General features: G+C 36.5%; 1 pseudogene; it reads right to left on the bottom strand.

The window, feature by feature from the left end:
- Nucleotides 1-624: 624 nt before the first annotated feature.
- LOC149206764 (pentatricopeptide repeat-containing protein At3g26782, mitochondrial pseudogene) lies at nucleotides 625-4,181 on the bottom strand (annotated as a pseudogene).
- Nucleotides 4,182-23,546: the final 19,365 nt, after the last annotated feature.

Here is a 23,546-nt window from a genome sequence, read left to right as displayed (position 1 = left end):
GTTGGGATATTTGGATGATTGCCTTCTCAAAACTTTGGCAGTGTAAGAAGGTGAACCAGAAGGCATGTTGAGACAGATTGTTTCTTCAATTGTGTATGCAAGAATATTACAGATCTAACCCCACCCTATGTGTACCGGAACTGGGTGGATGAAACCATGGAGATTCAGGCAGGAATTGCAAACATCATTGACAGTCGACTTCAGTCGGTCCAAAACAAGTTGGACTTTTATGTGTCTTAATTGGTGACCATATCAACTTTCCTTGTTCAAAATTTTGGTTCTCAAGCCCATGGTCCACGAGCAGGATTGCAATTGGCAAGCAACAACAATCATGCGGTAGAATATGCAAATGTGATTTTGAGATTATACTTCTGCCTATGTTCACTTTTGAAAGGTTTTATAGAGAGCACTGCAGGACTTGATTGAAGCTCTGCCTCCAGTTTGTTACCATGTAAATATGCTAAGTTATAGCATGAGGTCCATCCCTACAATTTTGTAGTCTTATTTTACCTGTAATGCAGATTTTTATTTGACAGGAAGATTCTACATACCAACTCTCAGGTAGTCTACTTGAAGCTCTTTAATATTTAAGATTGAAAACACTCTTATTCATTTGGAAGTGGATTGGTTTACTCCAGGGTAAGCCATTAAAAATCTTGTAAAAATTCAACAAACGTGGCAGTAGATTCTATTCTATCCAATGACTGATGAAAATAACTTATTCCCCAATGATATTTTCAAACATTGACCTATTTCTAAAGGTTGACCTTAGACTGATTCTAGGGAAGTCAAGAACATACCCTAGGTTCTCCCAGTGCCCAAATTTCTAGGCTTGTTATAGTGCAAGCCAATATTGATGGCCTGTTTAACTTAGTATCACCAGTAATCCCCACAAGAACACTCTCCGTCCTTGAAATGGTGATAACGGCTCACATCCCTCACAACAATCTCTCGTGCAACAATTTTCGAGATGAACTTGGTTGCGGAATGACAATCACCACATACTCTAAGGTTCTTAATTACCCGAATAGTCGTGCCAACGGATGTGTTTAGTAGCCCAAATGCAATTGCCAGCTTCTCACTGTGGTGGCAAAGAATTTGTTCCTTCTGCTCCTCCTCTACATCATTCAGCACATTTCTAGTGTCAGGAACATAACCGGCAGCCTTTATTTTCATAGACAATTTCTCCAATTCTACACAAATTTTATCAATTTGTGGGTGTGATTGGTCACCTGTGAGAAAAGCATTCACTTTCCTATTGACCTCAATCCAACTACATCCAGGTGTTTTTATGACGCTTCTGTCTTTCATCATTTTTCGGACCTTTTCAATATCTCCCCACCTTCCAGCTGCGGCATAGATATTTGAGAGCAGAGTATAATGTGCAGCATTTTTAGGTTCCAACTCAAAAAGGTATTCTGCTACACGTTCTCCTAGCTCTACATTGTTATGTATTCTGCAGGCACTAAGCAAACACCTCCACACGTTAACATCAGGTCTTATTGGCATTTTGTTGATAAAGTCTTGGGCTTCTTCAAAGTACCCAGCACGACCAAGAAGGTCAACCATGCAATTATAGTGTTCCAATGAAGGTTTGATATTATAACATTCATTCATGCAATTGAAATATCTACGACCCTCATCCACTAGACCTGCATGGCGGCAAGCAGACAAAACACAAAGTAAGGTGATGTGGCTCGGCGCCATACCAGAGTGTTTCATTTCTTCGAAGAGTTTGAGGGCCTCCTTGCCATAGCCGTGCATGGCATATCCAGCAATCATTGTTGTCCAGGAAACAACATTTCGTTGAGGTAGGCTGTCAAATAAGTCATGTGCCTTTCCTATACTCCCACATTTTGCATACATGTCTATGAGACCATTTGCCACAAAGACGTGAGAATGCAATCCCCTTTTAATGATGGCTTGATGGATCTCTTTACCTTGATCCAGAGCTGCCAGGTTGGCATATGCGGGGAGAACACCGGCAAAGGTCTTTGCATTTGGCTTTATACCTGCCAGTTGCATTTCCTGGAATATTTTGAGAGCCTCAAACGCCAGACCATTCTGTGCATGCCCTGCAATTATTGCCGTCCAGGATACAACATCCCGTTGTTGCATTCTTTCAAAAAGATGGCATGCCCATGTCAATCTCGAACATTTTGCATACATATCTATCAGAGCATTTGTTGCCAGAAGATCAAACTGCAACCCACTTGTAATTATTTTTTCATGGATCTCCATACCATGTTCTAGAGCTGCCAAGTTGGCACAAGCGGAAAGAAGGGTTGCAAAGGTTTTTGAGTTTGGCTTCACACAGGATGGTTGCATTTCTTGGAAAAGCCTTAAAGCCTCTTCTCCCTGTCCGTTCTGTGCATACCCTGCAATCATCACGGACCAGGATACAACATCTCTTTGATGCATTTTATCAAAAACATGACGTGCCTTCTGGATTCTCCCACACTTTGCGTACATGTAAACAATCGCACTCTCGACAAAGACATCGGATTCAAAACCACTTTTAATTATTTTTCCATGGAGATCCATCCCCTGTTCGAGATCCCACAAGTCAGTGCATGCTGGGAGAATGCTCGCAAAGGTTTCCGAGTTTGGCCTTACTCCTGATTGTTGCATTTTTTGAAAAAGCTTCAGAGCATCCTCTCCCAATCCATTCTGTGAATATCCTGCTATCATAGATGTCCACGAGACCACATCTTGTTCAGATATTTGTTCAAAGGCATTGCGTGCACTCTCTATGTTCCCACATTTCGAATACATGTCAACCAGTGCATTTGCCACAGAGAGATTAGAGTGATATCCCCTTCTAATTACTTCCTCATGGGTTTGCCTTCCCTGTTCCAGAGTACCCAACTCAGCGCATGCTGAGAGAACACATGCCAACGTTTTTGACTCTGGCACTGTACCTTCCATTTGCATTTGCTGGAAAAGCTTCAGGGCTTCCACAGTGCACCCATTTTGCACATATCCTGAAATCATTGCCGACCAAGAAACTGTGTTCTGCCCAGGCATTTCGCGAAAGAGCTTCAGGGCTTCATCAACTTTCCCATTGTGTGCATATCCTGCGACCATTGTTGTCCAGGACACCACGTCTCGTTGATGCATTTTGTCAAACACATTGCGTGCTTTCTCTATACAGCCACATTTAGCATACATGTCTACAAGGGCACTTTGCACAAAGACATGAGTATCAAATCCAGTCCTACATATTTCATCATGGATCTCCATACCCAGTTCCAATTCTGCTAACTTTGAACATGCGGTTAGAACGCTGGAAAAGGTGAATTGGTTGGGTTTGACACCTGTGTCTTGCATTTGGTGAAACAATGCCAATGCTTTCTGGGCCAATCCATGGCGTGAATAAGATGAAATCACGAGTGTCCATGAACAGGCATCTCGTTGAGGCATTTCGTCAAATACTCTGCGAGCGTCCACCAAATTCCCGCACTTGGCATACATGTTGATAAGCGTGTTGCGTAACACCACCGTCTGTGATGTGAACCCCCCTCTCACATTAATATGGGCATGTATTAATTTGCCTTCTGGTAAAGCCTTTTTCTGAATGCAGCACTGTAAGAGTAAAACATATGTAGAGAAATCCACCGTATGGTCCTGCTCACAAAGCCTTCTCACGTCCTCGAACGGCATACTGTGGGCCTTAGTGGCAAATTGGCAGACATGACGCATTCGCCCAATACACAATCCCAATTTCCTCTTTCCATGTGTTCCTGATATTATCATCCTGCCATCAGAAATACTCCTTGGGGTTTAAGGTATTAGGAGCTCAGAATCTAACATAGTTCCAAAATGTTTTCTTCGTCAGCATGCCAATGTCCAATTTCTTTTTCCTGCTGTACTTTTGCCATATTTTGCTCATCCAAACTGGGTTTCCCTGAAATTGGGGATTGTAAATTAGCGATCTTTTTGGGTTGATTCTTCCCACTTACTCCAAGAATAGTGGTTTTGATCCTCACAGGGAATTAAATGTAAAAAGGGAACGGATTACGAAACTAATTGATACATTGGTATTGCAGTGAAAAGGGACAAAAGGATAACTCGCAGTTTCACTGGGTTTCAGAGCTTGGAAGAGTCAAAGATCGTGGCCAATAAGGTTTCCGAGAGGGGTGAGAACCCGATCAGTGAATCAGTTGCAGCCAGGCCTGGAATAAAATTGATGGACTTTTTGCATTTCTCATCCTCTTTATTTTACGTTTTAGGCAAATTTGAGTGTCCACTTCGTTTATCATTTTTTTTAAACATTTTTTAATTGGGTGTTTATTTAAAATACACCTGTGAATAACTCTAATTTTTTTTATAACCATTTATTTTGGAAGGGTTAAATGAATATATGCCTTTTCCAATAAAATCTATTCATTTTTTAAGGATTAGATGAATATATGCCATTCCAAATAAAATTAAAACCAGTCTTAATCAGAATGCTGTAGTCTAAAGCATCCCACTACATTCAATAGTTTTTAAATTTTGTAGTTGAAAATTATGTAACATCCCACAATACTCAATATTTTTTAGATTTTATAGTTGAAAATTATCTAAGGCATCTCACTATACTCAATATGTTTTAGATTTTAGATTTGGAAATTACAATTTCAAGATATTTCTGTCCAATTTAAGCCAAAATTAACCAAAAAAAAAATTTCCCCCAAAAAAAAAAACTCAGAAAAATAGTATACTTGCTGATAGAAGAAAAAATCAACATTAACCTTTTTTATAAATCACATAGCACTAAATAAATAACAAAAACAATAAATATATTTTAATTATTTAGTAATGAGGTATTAAAAAAAGGCTAGAATTTATTTTATTTTCTCCATTTTATAATAAATATAATACACAACAAATTTAACTTAACTTTTATTTAAATAACTATTTATCTAAACATTATTCAGACAACTAAGTGTCTCTTTTAAATTTTATATTTGTATCATACAAAATTTTCATTGCACACTTACAATAGTAACCCTTTATTAACCCAAACGATTATAAGGATAAGAATTTTTCTTTCCTTAAAACTTTCTAGATCCAAAGAGGAAAAACCAGAATTTTAACAAGTAAAACACCAACATTACAACATAAATCAGCCTTTAGTCCAGGGTAAACACTTGTTGAAATTAGTTAGATGTCTTTGAACAAAACACCATAATAAAGACAACACAAACATTCGTTGGATTGAAGCCAAAAATTATGCATTTTTGGTTTTTCAAGTTATCACTATCCAACTTTGCTTTCGTTAGTCTATCAGCAATTGTTTTTAACTTTTTCCCCATAGAAGAGGTTTTATTGACCACATTTCAAAAATGCTACCACGCATATGAAGTTCATCTTCACCACTTTCACTCCATTTAAAATAAACTTACAACCAATCATAAATGGCGATAGGGTAGCCTCTTTCACTAAGTAGAAATGCCTACATAAATGTCATATATCTTCAATCCAACAAATATAAGAGTAAGGGTAGGTTTCTCACCCGTTATAAGTCTCTCTGTCAAAACCTTTTATTTCTACAGCTTCAGAGACAACATTCCCAGATCTTTCTATAATGTCGGAGTCTTATGGAGTCGACCACCAGATGTTTTCTTCTCTTTGAGCACGCAGAGAGATCGAGCATAGACTCCATTTTTACCCTGCGTCCAGTGAAGCTCTGAAGGCTTTGACGTCGTAGAAGATAATACACCAATCGATTGAAAACAAAATAACAACGAGATCTGGTTGATTTTTGAAATTCTTGTTTCGTTGAAGAAATTGAAACAATGATATATAATTCATTTTTCTTACTATTAAATTATTTTTTGATAGGTGGATTAAAGGAACTAATGTCGTAAATTGAACGGTGAAAGCGAAGTTTCGGCAATTTCCTAGTCACTGCATTTTCGAATCAGTGGTTGACCTGATGTTACGCATTATAATTTGAAGGGTAGATACTGCGATGGACCATGGTAGCTCCCGATTAAATTTGGTCATAAATAACATCATTCGTATGGATAATGGTTGGATCATGGATGGTAGCTCCGTGTAGGAGGAGTGACTCCCAACCGTCAAAAGGAAGGAATGGTAGGCACTAGGTAGTCACGACTAGGAGCATTTAAATAAATTTAAGATCGAAGTTGAACTCTTTTGTGTACGGGTCCACCGCCCCATCCACTCATAATTTCAAGGCGCTTGTAATTTTAGGTATGACAGAGGTATCATAGTTTTTGACAGTTTACATTTCAAATTAAATGTCAAAATGACGGGTTACAGGGGCATAAGACACGTCAAACTTGACGTGGAAAATTTTGTAATCGCTGTCAAATACGTCTTACAACTCAAAATACGTCCTACAAGACGTCAAATTCGAGCCCTGGTTGCAGCAAAGATGGAAACTTCAAAAACATGGAAATGATATTTTCATAGGTGAGAATATGTGCACTCATAATTTGGCTCAAGGTTAGGTATATACTAATACAATTTTTAGGTGACAACAAATGACTGACATAAAGAGAGAAGATATGAAATTAAATGTTATGTTTTTCATAGTGGAATTGAGAAATTTTGGTTTTTATATAAATGGATAAATAAGATTTGATTTTAAGAGAATAGTTTTTATATAATATATATCAAATAAATATATTGAAATTGGGTTTTAAGAATTTTGATTTTTACATAAGACAAAATTTAATGTTAAGAGAATAGTCTTCCTCCAATCTATCATCTAACTAATGATATGAAAAGCAGTTGAATGGGTTTCAATGTCACATCAACGAATAACATTAACGAATTTAATTTTTTTAATACTTTCAATATTAAATAATTTGTATTTAATTAATATCGTGGTGAGGTCAACCTGTTAAGTTTTGTCTACGTGGATGTCTTAGGGTGATAGATAGTCGTCGAGGTGTGTCAATCGATCGCGGACTGTTTCGACACACTAGCAGCAAAAATTTGATTAACGGACTTACTAACCAAAATAAGTATTATGATCTGATACATATGTTTCTTGATCCACTTGTGTCATCTGAGTCAGATCGTCTGGTTTTGTGAAGCTGAGCAATTTCATTTTGCACTTATTCTAAATGGGTTTTTTCAATATAGTATAATGCTATAATGCCATCTAGGTATTATTCAATGTGTAATTTGAGGCTTCTTTTGGTTTGCAGGATAATGGGGAGGAGGGCTCAGATAAGGCTAAGGATGTTGCTTACAAAGTCACAACTCGTCTCTCTATAACCAATTTTCTGTTCTTGAGGGTGAACGCCATAGAGAAAATGGAAAATTTAAGGGCATTGTCCTCCTTTTAGACAAATCCCTCTGCTTGAGATGATTAATCCCACCTCTGTATATTTCACCTTCAGCAGGGTTGCAAACTAGGGGAGTCAATTGATTTCTTTCCTGCGTTTATATGGAGGAATGTAGCTGTCAACAGTGCATGCATTGGAAACACGTCCTTATATTTGATCTATTGTCTGGTTTTTTTTAAAGTTTCATGTATTTTATTTGTTATGATCAAATACTAAGGATTCAAATGTTTTTTATTATAGATTGTATTTTAATTCTGTATGTTCACATATTAATTCTGCATGGTATTTTGATTTTGTATGTTCAGATATTAATAGATTGAATGTTGGATCACAAAACTACATTATTGCACATGTTAATCCAACTCAATATTGTAATGATTATGATCTAGACAAGTTTTAAGTTCGTGTATGCAATGAAAAGTTGCAAAAAGTGGAAACTCGTCTGACGATGGAAGTTTTAGGGGAAGTGCAGTGTCGATTTCAAATCATACATTGTTTATGAAACTATTAATGAATAAATATATCATAAGGAGGTCTATTTGGCCCATAATATGGGGAAATGAATAATGAGTGAGGCCTTTCACATTACACAAAAATTAGCGCAGACATATCACAAACTTATCATGTTCAAACAATCAAATATGCCTAAGTTCCAATATTCTTACAACTTTTTACACAGTTTCTCAATAGATCTAAGGTTAAATTCAATTAGATTCCAACAAACCATTAGCGTAATATAGAAAAATCTATTTGTCCAATAAGGTGGGGGGAATCCGTAACAGGGAGCACTTTCACATTTCACATTTAATAAATGTGTAACCAGTGAGCCTTTTCACTGTCCTTATACATTTAAATAAGTTGATGCTTATGTGTATATCAATTACATTTATTAATGTGGTTGTGTTAGTTATGGAAAGTGTTAACATTCTTATGGAAAGCTAACAGTCTAGTTATTCCATAGCAGTATAATTATTAGATGTTTTAGATGTTTTTGTTTTGTGGTGATACAATTTTTGGTAAGATTATGAATTTAAAATATTTAAAATGCGTTTTAAGTGTATAAATAGATTCAACCCGTGAAAAACTCTAGAGCACTTGATTTTTGCATATTGTATCACTAAAACTTAAGATTGCAAGAAAATCTTGCTAGATTTCAATCAAATTTGACAAACAAAAAATGCTCAAAAAAAATAAAAATGTTTAACAATTAAGCTATTGTTATGGAAAGAATAGAAAATAAATATTATTTTCATTTAAGATAATATATTAAAATATAGGAGGGAGGAATCAAGGCATTGCAGAACAAAATATTACATAGAGAACTGCGAGATTAGGGTTCGGGCGATGGCTTTTTCTCAGGTGAACAGGGTATCTGAAGGCCCGGATGCCGCCGCTGCTCTCAAAGATCAACACTGCGCAGCAAAGGAGGGGTACCGGGCAGATGGAATTGCGATACATGATCGCTTCAATCGGATTTGGCCCGGACTTACCAACGGAAAGCAGTTACAAGAACTGGATCATAGCAAACAGAAAATGGGTTTTACCCACCCCATCGCGGCTCAGGAGGTTACATACATGACGGATCAGGGTGCTCATCGACACTATACTCGGATTCTCGCATCAAATAGGCCGGATCTCATCCACTATCGAACGGAGGCGACGGTGAAGGCGTTCTACAGGATCACAATAGATCTGGTTTGTGCCGCCGCTAATCACATAGAACAACACGGGGTAGAAACTGATGGGGCCCTGGTAAATGGATGCGCAGAGTACCTCTTCATTCGGGTTTGGTCCGGATCCACCACCGGAAAGCAGCCTCAAGATTGGGAACTATACAAACAGAGATTGGGATTGCTGCTCCGCTTCTTACGCCCCAATCGCATCTGTAAAACCCTCGATTCGCCCATAAGCCAACAACTTGGAGCTGCAAGACCAGCACTGGCCTTCTTTGCGCCGCCGAGAGCAAGGGTTACATTTTATTTGCAGGAGATAAGGTTCAAACACAGCTCGGAGGCTCGGATCCGGCCGGATCTGTTACAGGAGGCGAAAATTGGTGGTAAACCCCCAATTGGCACAAATAGATCGGCTATATTGCTGAAATGCACGCGGATCGGACGGGGGAAAGCTTGCTCGGTGCACGCCGTCTTCATGAGGACTGAGAAGCCGCCGCAGACAACAGAACCGGGTAAAGCGGAGGTGAGGGCAATAACCTGGACCCAGCCAGATCCAGAAAACGAGTATGCAGCAGAAGACCGATACTCAGGTGGAACAGCACATAGATCTATAGTAATTGGTAACAGATCGGGCCATAGGCTTTCAGATCTAGACCTCTGTAGAGCAGATCTACCTCTATGCAGGTCAGATCTGGAAGCACACTCACCAGAAAAGACGAGTAAAGATAAAAAAAACTCTCTCTTTATTAAATCTATGGGAGGGAACACAATATGCATCGAAATAGGGACATGGGAGGCAACAGAAATCCTCAAACAGAGGATACATGAAAAGACTGGAATCCCACCATACAAACAACTCCTCACCTACGCAGGGAAGGTAATTCAGGAGGGGTTCAAACTAATGGAATATGGTATAACAAAAGACTCCACCATCTGTCTCAGCACAAGATTGCGTGGAGGCTGCCCCGGCTCAAGTTCAAAAGGACCTGTTTCCTTCAAAGATGCAGTCAAAGGGAAGATGGAATCACAAAAGAAACCAGAACAACAAGCTATAGCACTAGGGGCATACATTGTTGAGCAGACAACACAGAACCCTGCATTAGCAATCTCCATACCAGAGGTAAATGAAATACAAACTGATTATTTAACTAAAGCAGTGATATGCAGGTTCAATGGATTTTGGCCCAAACCGGAAGCCCTTCGTCAATGGATCTACTCCATATGGACAGAAAACTGTGATATCCATCTCTGTTCAAAAGGATTCTTTATTGTCAAATTTGACACCATAAAGGACAAAGAATATGCTTTGAACGAAGGGCCATGGTTTTGGGGAAACGCTGGCCTTTTCGTGAAATCTTGGTTCCCGGATTTCGATCCAAACAGCATGGTGGTCACCAAAATGCCTGTTTGGGTAAAATTGTTTAATCTTCCTATACACTTTTGGCACTACAAAGTGCTGGAAGGAATAGGCAATACCCTGGGATCTTTTTTAAAAGCAGATCATGAGCGCCTATCCAAGGATATCTACACATTTGCCAGGATATGTGTGGAGGTAGACCTCAGTCAAGGCCTACCAGAGCACATTATCCTAATACACAATGGAAAACAATGGGCACAACCACTGGATTATGAAAACACCGCCTTTCGCTGCCGCATATGTCGACAAACAGGTCATCTACAGAGTACATGCCCACAAAACAAAAAAGATAGGAAAAGGAGACAACCACCAAAACCGAAAGGATGGCAATTTTCAGCCACATGGACAGAGGATGCAGAAGAGGATAAAGAAGAGGAAAGGAATGCGGGAACCAACAGCAATATACAAGAAGATGAAGACGGAAAGATAAACCCAGAAATCAGCAAAGCAAGCTATCCACACCACCTACAGAACAATGAATATCTGATCGAAGGAGCAATAGACACAAATGCAGGTAACCCACAACAGCAATATGAGAACACCAGGCAGGAAATTGGAGGCAGCAAACGAGCATACTCGCCAACAAGCACAGATTCTGAAAAGGATATCATGGCTGCCACAAATGAAACACAAATGATTATTGTAACAGCTCCGCCTAACAATGAAGGTTGGCGGAAAGTGGAAAAAAAGAAGGGTAGGAAAGTCTAGATTGTCTAGTTGATTGATTTTTAGCTCCTGATTAGCAGGACAAGTTTTGTTACTATGAACATCACAGCAATGCCAACGGCATCTACTATATGTAATTTTCTAATCTTAATGAAAATTACTGATTTTTCCAGTGGAAAAAAATATATATTAAAATATAGATGGAATATATATATGATTTTTCATTTTTCATTTAAAAAACATTTAACAAATTTATCTATAGTGGCATATGTTACGAAAAAAAGTCAAGATTACTATTATAGGTTGGTAGCTTTAATGATTTAATCAAAAGGTAGTTACTTAAAATTCTAAATTTTTTCTTGTAAACTAAAATCTATTCTAGTGAGATATCATATACACTTCTCATCAAAATTTTCATGAAGATGTTGTCTTCTTTATACATTTAAAAGGTTTAGCCAATATTCCTTAAGATATTATTTGTCTTTCCATGAAGAGACACTCGGTGTTGTCAATGATATTTTGTATCTTATTTTCTATTGTCACTCCATCCTTAGATAGTTTTGTTGCTTAATAGCTTTTGTCCTTACAAACATGCGTAAAGAAAATGTGAGAGAGAGCTAATCTTGGTAACTTGATGTCTTCAAAGAGAATTTGTAATCTAAAGGTGTGCAAATTGAATTCTATTTTTATCCATGAAATCACAAGCAAAGTGTCTCCATAAATATGGATTTGAGAAATTCAAATTTTGTAAGCTAACTTTAATACCAATGTTAAAGCCATAAGTTTACAAAAGTAATTTGTGTCATTACCAAGTCAGACCTTAAAATATATTTTATGAGTGAAAGATAGATGTAAGATTCCCTCATCCTTGCCTTTAAAGGGGATTCTTGGGAGGCTCCATAAAAAAATAAAAAAACCATGGAAATTATTTACATATTGCTTCTTTAAGGGAGCACTTTCAGATGCATCCTTACTTATATTGAGGAAATTTATAGAGGAAGTATAAAATTTGGATGGAAAATTTCAATGGGATGGTATCCTTATCTTTAAAAGGCTTTGAGTTTTGTGCTAGCCATATTCCCCAGGGTATGGTTAGAGGGAGAGCTTTATACCTTTGTGTGTCCTTGTTCATACGCCTATTCCTGAGGGTTCATTTCTTACTAAAATTATAGAGTATAAACACAAATCACAAGTTGAGAGTTCGTCTTGTTGTCCCTTAAGAAACCAATTTCTTGGCTGTGTAGAAATTTTGCTTAAGACATTAATGTTTATTATTATTGTCACTTATTTGTATGATGTATCCTCTAGTGAAGGACCTGAAGGGCCTGACTTTTAACCCTTAATACTTAGGTGATATGAAAGTCTTAGAATTCCATTTGATTGCTGAATAAAAATGTTGAGTGAAGAATGCTTTGAGAAGTTAGAGACAATATGTTGTTTTTCACAAAAACTATTATCTGTAACACTTTGGGAAGTTAAAGACAATATGTTGTTTTACACAGAAACTATTATCTGTAACATAGAATAAATGTAGAAGTAGGAACTTTAAGTACATGAGCACTCTTTAAGGAATTTTAACTTCATTCACATAAGTAAACAAAGACATGTAGCTTCATTACCATACTTAAAGAAAGGAAGATACATGATGATACATAACAAAGAAATCACAAATCATACCCAACAATGTGTGGAAAACTCCTGATTCTTTCATTAATCATCAGTTTTATCAAGAATCCAATAGCCTAGTCTCCAGGTTCTTCAAAATTTGAACCCTTTTTCTATAATTTTGCCTCTTTTTATACATCATGAGACAGTTGGTAATCACCAAAACTGTCAAACTGCTTAACTATATCCTAACTGTCTAAAGTAAAAGTCATTATAGAATATTACATTGGAGGGTAAAAGACACCTCATTCTTCTCAAGAAAACAAAATAACAAGAAGTAACAGAAATTAGAAGGTGATGGCTGCTCGTTGTTTGAATCTGTGGCTTGACTGTTGATGAAGTTTCTTTATAGATGTTCTAATGATAGCTCGACTATCTTAACACAACAAACTGCATATTTACAAAACACTATGCGTGGACTTGTGGGTTATGGGCCCACGCATATATTAGAAGTGTTATGATTGGTGGAAACACAAAGAAACCCAACCAATCACTGTTCCTTTGAAGTTTCGGTCATCCGCCTCTAATTTTAGTTATTTTGCTAAAAAAGCGGAATTGGATTATTTACGTGGGATATGGCAAACCTTCAGCTACCATGGAACCGAAAGGAAACAAAACTCCAATTCATAATCTTATCACGTCCGCCTTTTCCACAAACCTTTACCTTCCCCATGGACCTGATAGGAAACAAAACTGTAGTCCAAAGACTTCTCGGGTCTGAAATTTATAATAAAACTTGTGCACTTTTTGACGCGATATCTGTCAGATCTCATCCCTTCTTGATGAGCGGTTGTGATTGATCCAGACTTCAATGGATTAAACCACATTCTATAAACCATCATGTCCGTTTTCTGAATTAAACCTCGTCCTTGTTAACCACGCGATTACCGTCAGATCTGTATCCTTCAAGCGGACGACCCCGATTAACTGAGGTTTTAACTCCGTTTTATAATTTCTCGCGTCTGATTTTGAATTAAACTTCGTTCTTGTTATCCATGTGATTACCATTGGATCTGTTGCCTGTCAAGCGGATGACTCAGATCTTTTCCTGGGTTTCTCACGTTCGCAAGCCATCAATAACATAAAATAAATCATTTCTTTCAAATTTCTGCATTCTCTTTTATTTCCATTATAACATAATATTTGATTTCTTTTGTGATAAAAATGAAAATAAAATTAAAATGACAATGGATGCTACAACATCTGGCTCCACCTAGGGATAGTGCTTTTGCCACATAAGCACTAAGAGTCGTAGATCAATGCCTTCACCTTGAGCATGGAGTCATATATTTCTTAGCCAATTTAAATCCTATGGAATTTGTACAATGAATTCACTCCGGTATCTACAATGATAGGATGCTTGTGCTTTAGAACTGGAAATAATGTTTGAGGTACTGTCCATTGACAGGTAGATGTAAAGATTCACCATCAAGATTCTCTAGGAAGAATGTATTATTTTCCCTTGCTTCTATAATTCTGAATGGGACATACCAGAGAGGATCAAACTTCCCATGTTTTCCCTTCTCTTCTCTTCTAGTATCCCACCTTAATACCGAGTCTCCAACTTTAAAATCAATTTCTTTGGCCTTTCTGTCAAAAATACCCTTCATCTTTGATTGATACATAATCAACTTATTTCTTACCTTATCCCTGCTTTCACTCATCTCCACTACCTTATGCATCCTTCTTATCAAAGCATTGGGTGCTTCTTTTGCCTCTTGAATCATTTCAATCACAGGCTTCACAATCTGACTAGGGAATAGATCTTGAGTTTCATACACTAACTCAAAAGGTGATTTGCCTGTAGACCTTCTTGTAGTCACTTGGACATCCCACAGAGCAAAATTTAACTTCGAATCCTAGTCTTTATGATTCTCTGCAATAGTTTTCTTAAGAATTATCATCAATGTTTTGTTAGTGGATTCAACCAATCCATTTCCCTGTGGACAATAAGTTCTTGAATGAGATAAAATAACATTATACTTCTGACAAAAAGCAAAAAAACTTACTTGAACTGAACACTTGAGCATTGTCTGTTATGATTTTGACAGGGCATCGAAATCTACTAAAAATATTTTCCTCTAAAAACTTAATCACCACCTGGTCATTTTCCCTTTTAGTAGGAATATCTTCTACCCACTTGGTGAAATAATTAGTAGCTGTAAGAACCCCCTTGTGCTGTCCACTTGAAGGTGGGTTAATTTATCCAACAAAATCTAGTCCCCATTGTCTGAATGGTTCTTCTATGAAGACTGGGATCAAAGGCAAGGGAGAAAACATTTTCTTCTCAACAAAAAGCTAACACTTCTGACAAACTTATATATATCACCAAATAGGGTGGGCCAATGAAATCCTACTTGGAGGATTTTATGTGCAGTAGCTTTCCAACTATAATGTCCACCACATAACTTCTCATGGTAATCTTTAATGGTCTCTGTAAATTCATCGTCCGTCAAACATAACAATAAAATTCCTACAGGATCCTTCCAATACAATATGTCCTCAACAATCACATATGGTTGTGCTTTGATCTTTAATGCTCTATATTTTGTTTTATCCAAATATTGAGGACAAGGGAGAAAACATAAATAATGGACTATGTGCTTGTACCATTCTGAACATAAAAACTTATATCGGATCTTCATACCTGGGTTTAATTTTTCTTCACCTTCTTCAATTATTTCCTCATTTGCAGGTGTTAGAAAGTTGATTCCCAATGCCTAAAAATTGGACTCTCTATCAACATCTTTTCCAATCCCTACCCTTTCACTAGCTTTGTGGGCTTTATGTCCAGGTCATACTCTTGGATCTTGGCTATCCATTTTCCTCTTTTGCCTTCTACATCACTCTAGACTAAGACATCCTTTACTGCAACATTTGGCGCATAAGCAATTATTTGTTACTACAGCACATAAGTCCTGAAGGCCTTCAGGGCTTTTACCAAAGCATATACTTGTTTTTCAAGAATATTGTATTTTAGTTCAACATCTTTGAGAATCTTGCTAAAGAAAGCAACTAGCTTCTCCTTTTCTTCATCATTTTTCTGTAACAAAACAACAACTATTGAATTAGGTGATGCAAATGAAAAAATTTGAAAAGGCTTTTGATAATCAGGGATAATTAAAACTAGAGTTGCTTGTAATGCTTCTTTAATCCTGGAGAATGAATCTCTAGCTTCCTTGGTCCAATGCACCTCATTTTCCTTCTGCAACATATTGGTAATTTCTTTTACAATTTCAGCATAATTGGACACTAACCTCCTTAGAAAAATTATTTTTCCCAGAAATTTTTGAATGTCTTTCTTACTCTTGGGCAGGAGTATTTTATACACAGCTTGCACCCTTGCTGGATCTATCTTCACTCCATCTCTAGAAACAATGTGCCCCATCAGTGTGCCCTCTTCTAGAGCAAAAATAGTCTTCTTAGGATTTAAAGAAAGCCCAACTTTTCTACATTTCTCAAAAGTCTTTTGAAGATGGTCCAGATGCTCCTCATCAGACTTAGAGAAAATATTAATGTCATCCAAATATATCACTACAAACTTATGACCTACAAATGCAATGTCCATTGCCCTCTGAAATGTTGCACCTGCATTCATCAACCCAAAAGTCATTCAAGCATACATAAACGTTCCCCAAGGAGTTGTGAATGCAGTCTTTTTCTAATCTTCTTTAACAACAACCACCTAGTTATACCCAGAGAATCCATCCAGCATTGAAATTTTGAATGATCCTGTTACCTTTTGCAACACATGATCCATTTTAGGTAACAGATAGTTATCTTTTAAGGAAGCCCTATTTAGATTTCTAAAGTCCACACATAATATTATTTCTCCATTTTTCTTTCTCACAGGCACTAAAGTGGCCACCCAATTAGAGTACCTGAGTGGAACTATTATTTTGGCATCAAGCAGCTTTTTGAATTCTTTCACAATCACTGGTAAAAGAAGAGGGTTTATTTGCCTGAGTTTCTACTTAAATGGTTTAATCCCCTCTTTCAAGGGAATCTTGTGCTGAATAATACTTACATCATATGTTTTGAGATCCTCATAGGACCAAGAAAAAACATCAATATAGTCCCTGAAAAGCTTAATATATCTCTCTTTATTATTAAGTGGAACTTCATTAAATAATTCAACTAACCTGGGCTCCTTCTGTGTTCCAATATTGTGATCTTGAATCTACTCATCCTGTGGAATTTCTCTGAAATAACAGTTACATCATTGGAGTTAAAAAGTCTTTCAAGAGGAATAAGACCCCTTGGCAGAATATTATCTTTCAATTGAATAATTTTTTGATTATGGAATTTTTAAAACCACTCACTTCTTCACCTTTTGTTGCTTCATCTTCATCTTGATCAATCTCTGTGCCCTGAAAATCTTCAATCATAGTCAAGAATTCCTTAATCTGTTGATCATCCTCAAAAATCTGCCACTGTTTTATATTATCCGGAACAGAAGGCATGTGCCTCATTTCCACCTCATATCTTAGCTTTGGATTTATATGAGGCCTAAAAGTACTGGCAGCCACAACCAAAGAATCCATTAATCTATTTCCATCTCTTGGAATGAATTGTATCTTGAAAGCCTGAAAGAAGTTCTCAACTAAATCCCACACTTCATTTCTGCATGCCCTAAGCCTAGGGTGTTTTGTTTGACAATGGTTCTTTATTTGCTTGATAATTAGCTCTAAATCTCCAAAAACATAAATTGACTAGACTCCCATTTGTTTTGCTATTTGTAGAGCAATGATCAAGGATTCGTATTCTGTCACATTATTTGTTGCTTCGAACTCCAATTTAAAAGAAAAAGGGATCATATTACCTCCAGGTGTAATCAGAAGGAAACCAACACCTGTTCTTTATTTAGAATAGGCTCCATCAAAGAAGCACTTCCACACCCCTTATGTTTGCGGCTCTGTATTTACACTGGCTCAAGTAAGCTACCCCTAGTTATCTTAAGCCAAATCTTCATTGTCATGCAGCATGAAGCAAGAAAATTCATATTTCTCTTGGCTATATACAAGTGAATTACTTGCTTCGTTCTTTGTGATTGTTTTTACAAATCTTGTTTCTCTATACAACCTCCTTTCTTCTCCACCAAAAATTGGTATGGTAGCATAAGTAACATCCAGTTTCAGAAGACCACCTAATTTGGCCCCCCATGACCTAGATAGGAACATTCAAAACCCACCAGGGATATCTACTACCACTACATCCATCACCAAGCTTCTAGCTGGGATCTGGGCTAGTGACACCACCATATCTTTAATGACCCCCAGAAACTTGACTTTATTTGAATCAAAAGAATACAGGTCTCTATAAAGTTTAGTAACTTGTAGGTTTAGTTGTTTCATCACAGATAGTGGCATAAGGTTATATGAAGTTCCTAAATCAAACATACAATTATGCAAGAGGAAATCATGAATAAATAAAGAAATGTAGAAAGGAGGTGTTGAAGAATCTACCTCCTCCACATGTGGACCAAAAACCACTACTGGTTTATCTTCTTGTAGATTCACAATATCATTTATATTCACATTCTGAGATAGATTGATAAACTCATCAAAATCTCTTTGATATACTGGTGTTTTGACCAACTCTGTGAGGGGCACTTGAATTCTGATTTTTTCTAACTCTTTAGTAAGACTAAACACATGAACCTGTTAAGTATTATTTTCATTTTCATCTTCACTTTTCTTCATCACTGAAATCTCCTGTGGAATGGAAACAATTCTTTCTAAAGGAATTTTGTCACTTTTATCTTGAGAAGACTCACCTTGAAGTATTTGAGTCTTGTTATTTGCATTATGTTGTTGCTTTCCTTTGATTAATTTTTTTGCAGGCTGTGGTTCTTGTGGAGTCAGCTTTTGTAGGGGAGCTAGAACTTGCTGCTCACCTTCATTTTCTTGAATTCTAGATTTTTTTCCTTGATCTCAAGTCATATTTCTTATGTAATTCTGCCTGGATAAAGTCAGTAAACTGCTTCCAATATTCATCAATGTCATTTTCATCATAAATGGCATATGTTTTAGTATATTCTTCTCCCTCAACACCTAGTTCATCTTCATCTACTGCATACAATGTGGAAATATGATCATCATGGTCCCTTGAATGTTCTGGTACTTCATCAGGATCTGCCTCTAAGTAAAGTGGTGCTTGAACCTAATCTTGGTCTTTTCTCTCCTTCTGCAAAATTTGCAAAGGTTGTCTTCTATATTGAGGATTAAAGTTTCCATTTTGTGGTGCTTGCCTCTGAGAATTCTTACTCTCCAATTCTAATTTAATCAATTTATTAGACAAAGTTTTAATTACATTATTCATATCCTCTAATGTTTGACTTTGAGAGGATTCCACTTTAGCCTTTCCCTTATCTTGGATAGGCTGTGTCTCTAGTGCTTTACCTACAACCACCAGATTTTCTTCTATTTCTAAGGCATCAGTTTGGATCTTCTCTCCCTCAAAGTGAACCCAAAATCTGATTCAAAAGCCCTTGCAAAAGTTATTTTTGTACCAGCAGGAGGGGGTTTAATCTCCACTGGAAGACTATTATACAATTTATTGAACCTTCTGATGAACTCAACAACACTTTCATCAAATTTCTTTTTAATATCATTAAACTCTGTGAGTGAATACCCATGGTCTCTTTTCTCTCCCCATCTTTGGGTGAACAGACACTCATCTCTTCCCATGTAGGAATAGAGTTATTAGGAAGCCCTTTAAACCACTTTCTTGCTTCTCCATCCAAGGATTGCACAAAAAGTATTAAAATAACATCCAAGTGTTCAACATTGAGATTTTCTGCAAAATTAAAAAACACTGCTATATGCTTCTATGTTGTTTGTTCGTCCTCCCATGAGAAACGAGGAAGAATCTTCAAGTATTCTTGAGGCATTTGATTCAATTGTTGTGGCAACTGAATATGTGCATACCTATTCAACAAGAATGAAGGTGTTGCCATGTTTTCTCCTGAACTTATTGAACGTTGAGTACCAGTAGATGTAGAACCTGACTGAGAAGTAAATGGAGTATGAAAAGGTGGCAATGTAGTTATAGGTTCAAGTTGAATAACCATAGAAAATACTGAGAAAGAAACAGACTCTAAAGGCTGTTCTTGACAGTTGGTCCTTGAAATGAAATGGATGTAAAAGGTATCTCTTGGTCAAATAAAGGTGAATGTTTGGATGAAAAATGTGTTGAACCTCTTCCAGGTGCAAATAGTGTAGGACTTGGCATAACTGTAGTTTTTGGCCTTCCAACGCTCTTGGAAACTAGTCTCTCAAGGTATGAAAGGGCTTGAACCTTTTACTGTGAGGTATCTGACCTCGTGTGAGGTCTCTTTAAAGATATATTTATTGCTTTCTGTTCAATACAACTTAATATTTCCTCCTCATTAACAACGAGAGGAAAATATTAAAAACCCAAGGAAAAGTGTTCTTGACTTCTCTCCCCAGCAATGGTGCCAATTAATATTGTCCCTTAAGAAACCAATTCCTTGGCTGCGTAGAAATTGTGCTTAAGACATTAATGTTTATTATTATTGTCACTTATTTGTATGATGTATCCTCAAGTGAAGGACCTTGAAGGGCCTGACTTTGAACCCTTAATACTTAGGTGATATGAAAGTCTCAGAATGCCGTTTGATTTCTGAGTGAAGAATGCTTTGAGAAGTTAGAGACAATATGTTGTTTTTCACAGAAACTATTATTGTAACACTTTGGGAAGTTAAAGACAATATGTTGTTTTACATAGAAACTATTATCTGTAACTTAGAAGAAACATAGCAAAGGAGATATAGCTGATGCCGTGGACCAAGCCTCCTAGCGCGTAGTGGGTGTACTCTCAACATTGGATAACTGGGATAATAAGTAGGAACTTTAAGTACAAGAGTGCTCTTTTAAGGAATTTTAACTTCGTTCACATAAGTAAACAAAGTCCTGCAACTTCATTTCCATACTTAAAGAAAGGAAGATACATGATGACACATAACAAAGAAATCACAAATCATACCCAACAATGTGTGGAAAACTCCTGATTCTTTCATTAATCATTAGTTTTATCAAGAATCCAATACCCTAGTCTCTAGGTTCTTCAAAATTCGAACCCTTTTCTATAATTTTACCTCTTTTTATACATCATGAGACAGTTGGTAATCACCAAAACTGTTAAACTGCTTAACTATCTCCTAACTGTCTAAAGTAAAAGTCATTAAAGAATATTACATTGGAGGGTAAACGCACATCATTCTTCTCAAGAAAACAAAATAACAAGAAATAACAAAAATTAGAAGGTGATGGCTGCTCAATGTTCAAATCTGTGGCTCGACTGTTGATGTAGTTTCTCTATAGATGTTTTGATGATAACTAGACTATATTAACACAACAAGCTGCATCTTTACAAAAATCTGTGCGTGAACTTGTGGGTTATGGGCCCATGTATATATCGGAAGTGTTCTGATTGGCGGAAACACAAAGAAACCCGACCAATCACCATTCCTTTGAAGTTTCGGTCATCCGCCTCTCATTTTAGTTATTCTACTAAAACAACGGAATTGGTTTATTTACGTGGGATATGGAAAACCTTCAGTTACCATGGAATCAAAAGGAAACAAAACTCCGGTTCATAATCTTATCGCGTCCGCCTTTTCCACAAACCTTTACCTTCCCCACAGACCCAATAGGAAATAAAACTGCAGTCCAAAGACTTCTCAGGTCTGAAATTTATAATAAAACCCGTGCACTTCTTGACGCGATATCCATTAGATCTCGTCCCTTCTTGATCAGTGGATGTGATTGATCCGGACTTCAATGGATTAAACCACATTCTATAAAGCATCGCGCCTGTTTTCTGAATTAAGCCTCGTCCTTGTTAGCCACGCGATTACTGTTGGATCTGTATCCTTCAAGTGGACAGTCCCGATTAACAGAGGTTTTAACTCCATTTTATAATTTCTTGCGTTTGATTTTGAATTAAATTTCATTCTTGTTATCCACACGATTACCGTCGAATTTGTTGCCTGTCAAGCGGATGGCTTAGATCTTCTCCTGTGTTTCTCACGTTCGCAAGCCATAGATAACATAAAACAAATCATTTCTTTCAAATTTCCACATTCTCTTTTATTTCCGTTAAACATAATATTTGATTTGTTTTTTATTTTTGCGATAAAACTAAAAATAAAATTAAAATGACAATGGATGCTACAACAGGTCTCATGGTCAACTCTACACAAGCAACACTAACCTAGTCCCTCATAGCTTATTTGTTGAAGGATGTCCCATGTTAAGGATATATTGTTTAATAATAATCACATATAGACTTTCTATTTGGATGGGAATTTGGACTTCTAGAGAAGTGTTGACCATTAGGATTGTGGGTTTCCATTATCTACCAAGGGCTTTGTATACCATTCTTGGCTTATAATGCTAACACTATATTCATTATTCATTGTAGTTTTCAAAGACCAGATGAGTTGATCTTCTTCATCATTCAAATTTATGAAGAAAATCATTAGCTTTTGAGTACATTGTTTTCAATTTTTTGCATTTTCCTCTTAGAATTCAATCTCCTCCAAATAATGCCACTATTGCATCCATAGCTTGTCAATTCTAAAAAATAGTTGTGTTGGGCACTTGTATGTGTCATTATTACAAATCCATGCGTCCAAACCAATTTGGACTTTGTTACCTTACCAATTCTCTAAACCAACCAATTTCTTATAAAGGGGAAGGTTGTAACCACTGCTTTCCATATTATTGATGTATTATGAATATGTTGAATTAGCTTTCTAACACATGGATTTATGAGTAATATTTTTATCTTTGATCGCCTATCCAAAATTCTAGAGCACTGTATCATCTTCCATAAGTTTTTTTCTATAAGAGCCTTTCAAAAAATGGATATCATATTTAGACCCCATCCACTAGAGACTTTGGAGCAACACGTCTTTTATAGGAAGCTAGAACCAACACCTTTTTTGATACCTTTCCAACCAAATGAACCTAAAACTTAGCTTCATGATTTTGTCTATGACTCCTCCTTTCAAATGAAATGTCCATTTATGAGCTTCTATTTCCATCATATATATTTAGGTCATTGTGAGATTGTTGTTTTTTTTCCTCCACATTAAAGCTCAATACATATAAAATTGGTTCCAAAATGGGATGTTGATAACGATATTAAGACTAAAAAGGGTTGTTTCAAATGTTATTTATTCATTACTAGAGAAAGGACAATTATATATTATAACTAGAGCTTGGACTATGGAATCTCGTCTATATATATATATATATATATATATATACTAAAAACTCGAGGAAATTTTAAATTTGTAGAATGAAAATCAATTCACTAGCATAAGGGTGTTTTTATCCCCCCTTCCACCATAGGATTAACTAAATATTGCTCTAATTTAGTTTATGTTGTTGGGAATGGGGTTATAGGAGGATAACTCTCAGTAAAACCCATAAACCTTGCATAGAAACATATTTAATTTTTTTGGTGCCAAATAAAAATCTATGTGAGTTCATAAAAGGAAACAAGCATATGTATGCACTTTTCCTTTGTAAGAGTAGTGTATATACATGTTATATCTTTCGAAGAGTCATATATATGAACTCAAAACTTGTTCCTTGAAGAATTAAAGGAAGAATGTTTGCCAAAGTAAAGGGATGATGAAGTTATGCCATAGCATGTATTAGTGTTAAATTATTCTATAACATATTCTCCTTAAGGTGTTAAGTCAAAAGGGAATTTAATGTTATAGATTCATTATGTTATTATGACATCAAGAATCTATTATTGTGACTCTTTATGGGCTAA

The sequence above is a fragment of the Pinus tabuliformis genome, chromosome 1_2, assembly GCF_031772625.1.
Source record: "Pinus tabuliformis cultivar Carrire ecotype Pingquan chromosome 1_2, CPIR1, whole genome shotgun sequence".
NCBI lineage: Eukaryota > Viridiplantae > Streptophyta > Pinopsida > Pinales > Pinaceae > Pinus > Pinus tabuliformis.
The sequence above is the reverse complement of the archived record's forward strand: the minus strand, read 5'-3'. Positions and strand labels throughout refer to the sequence as shown.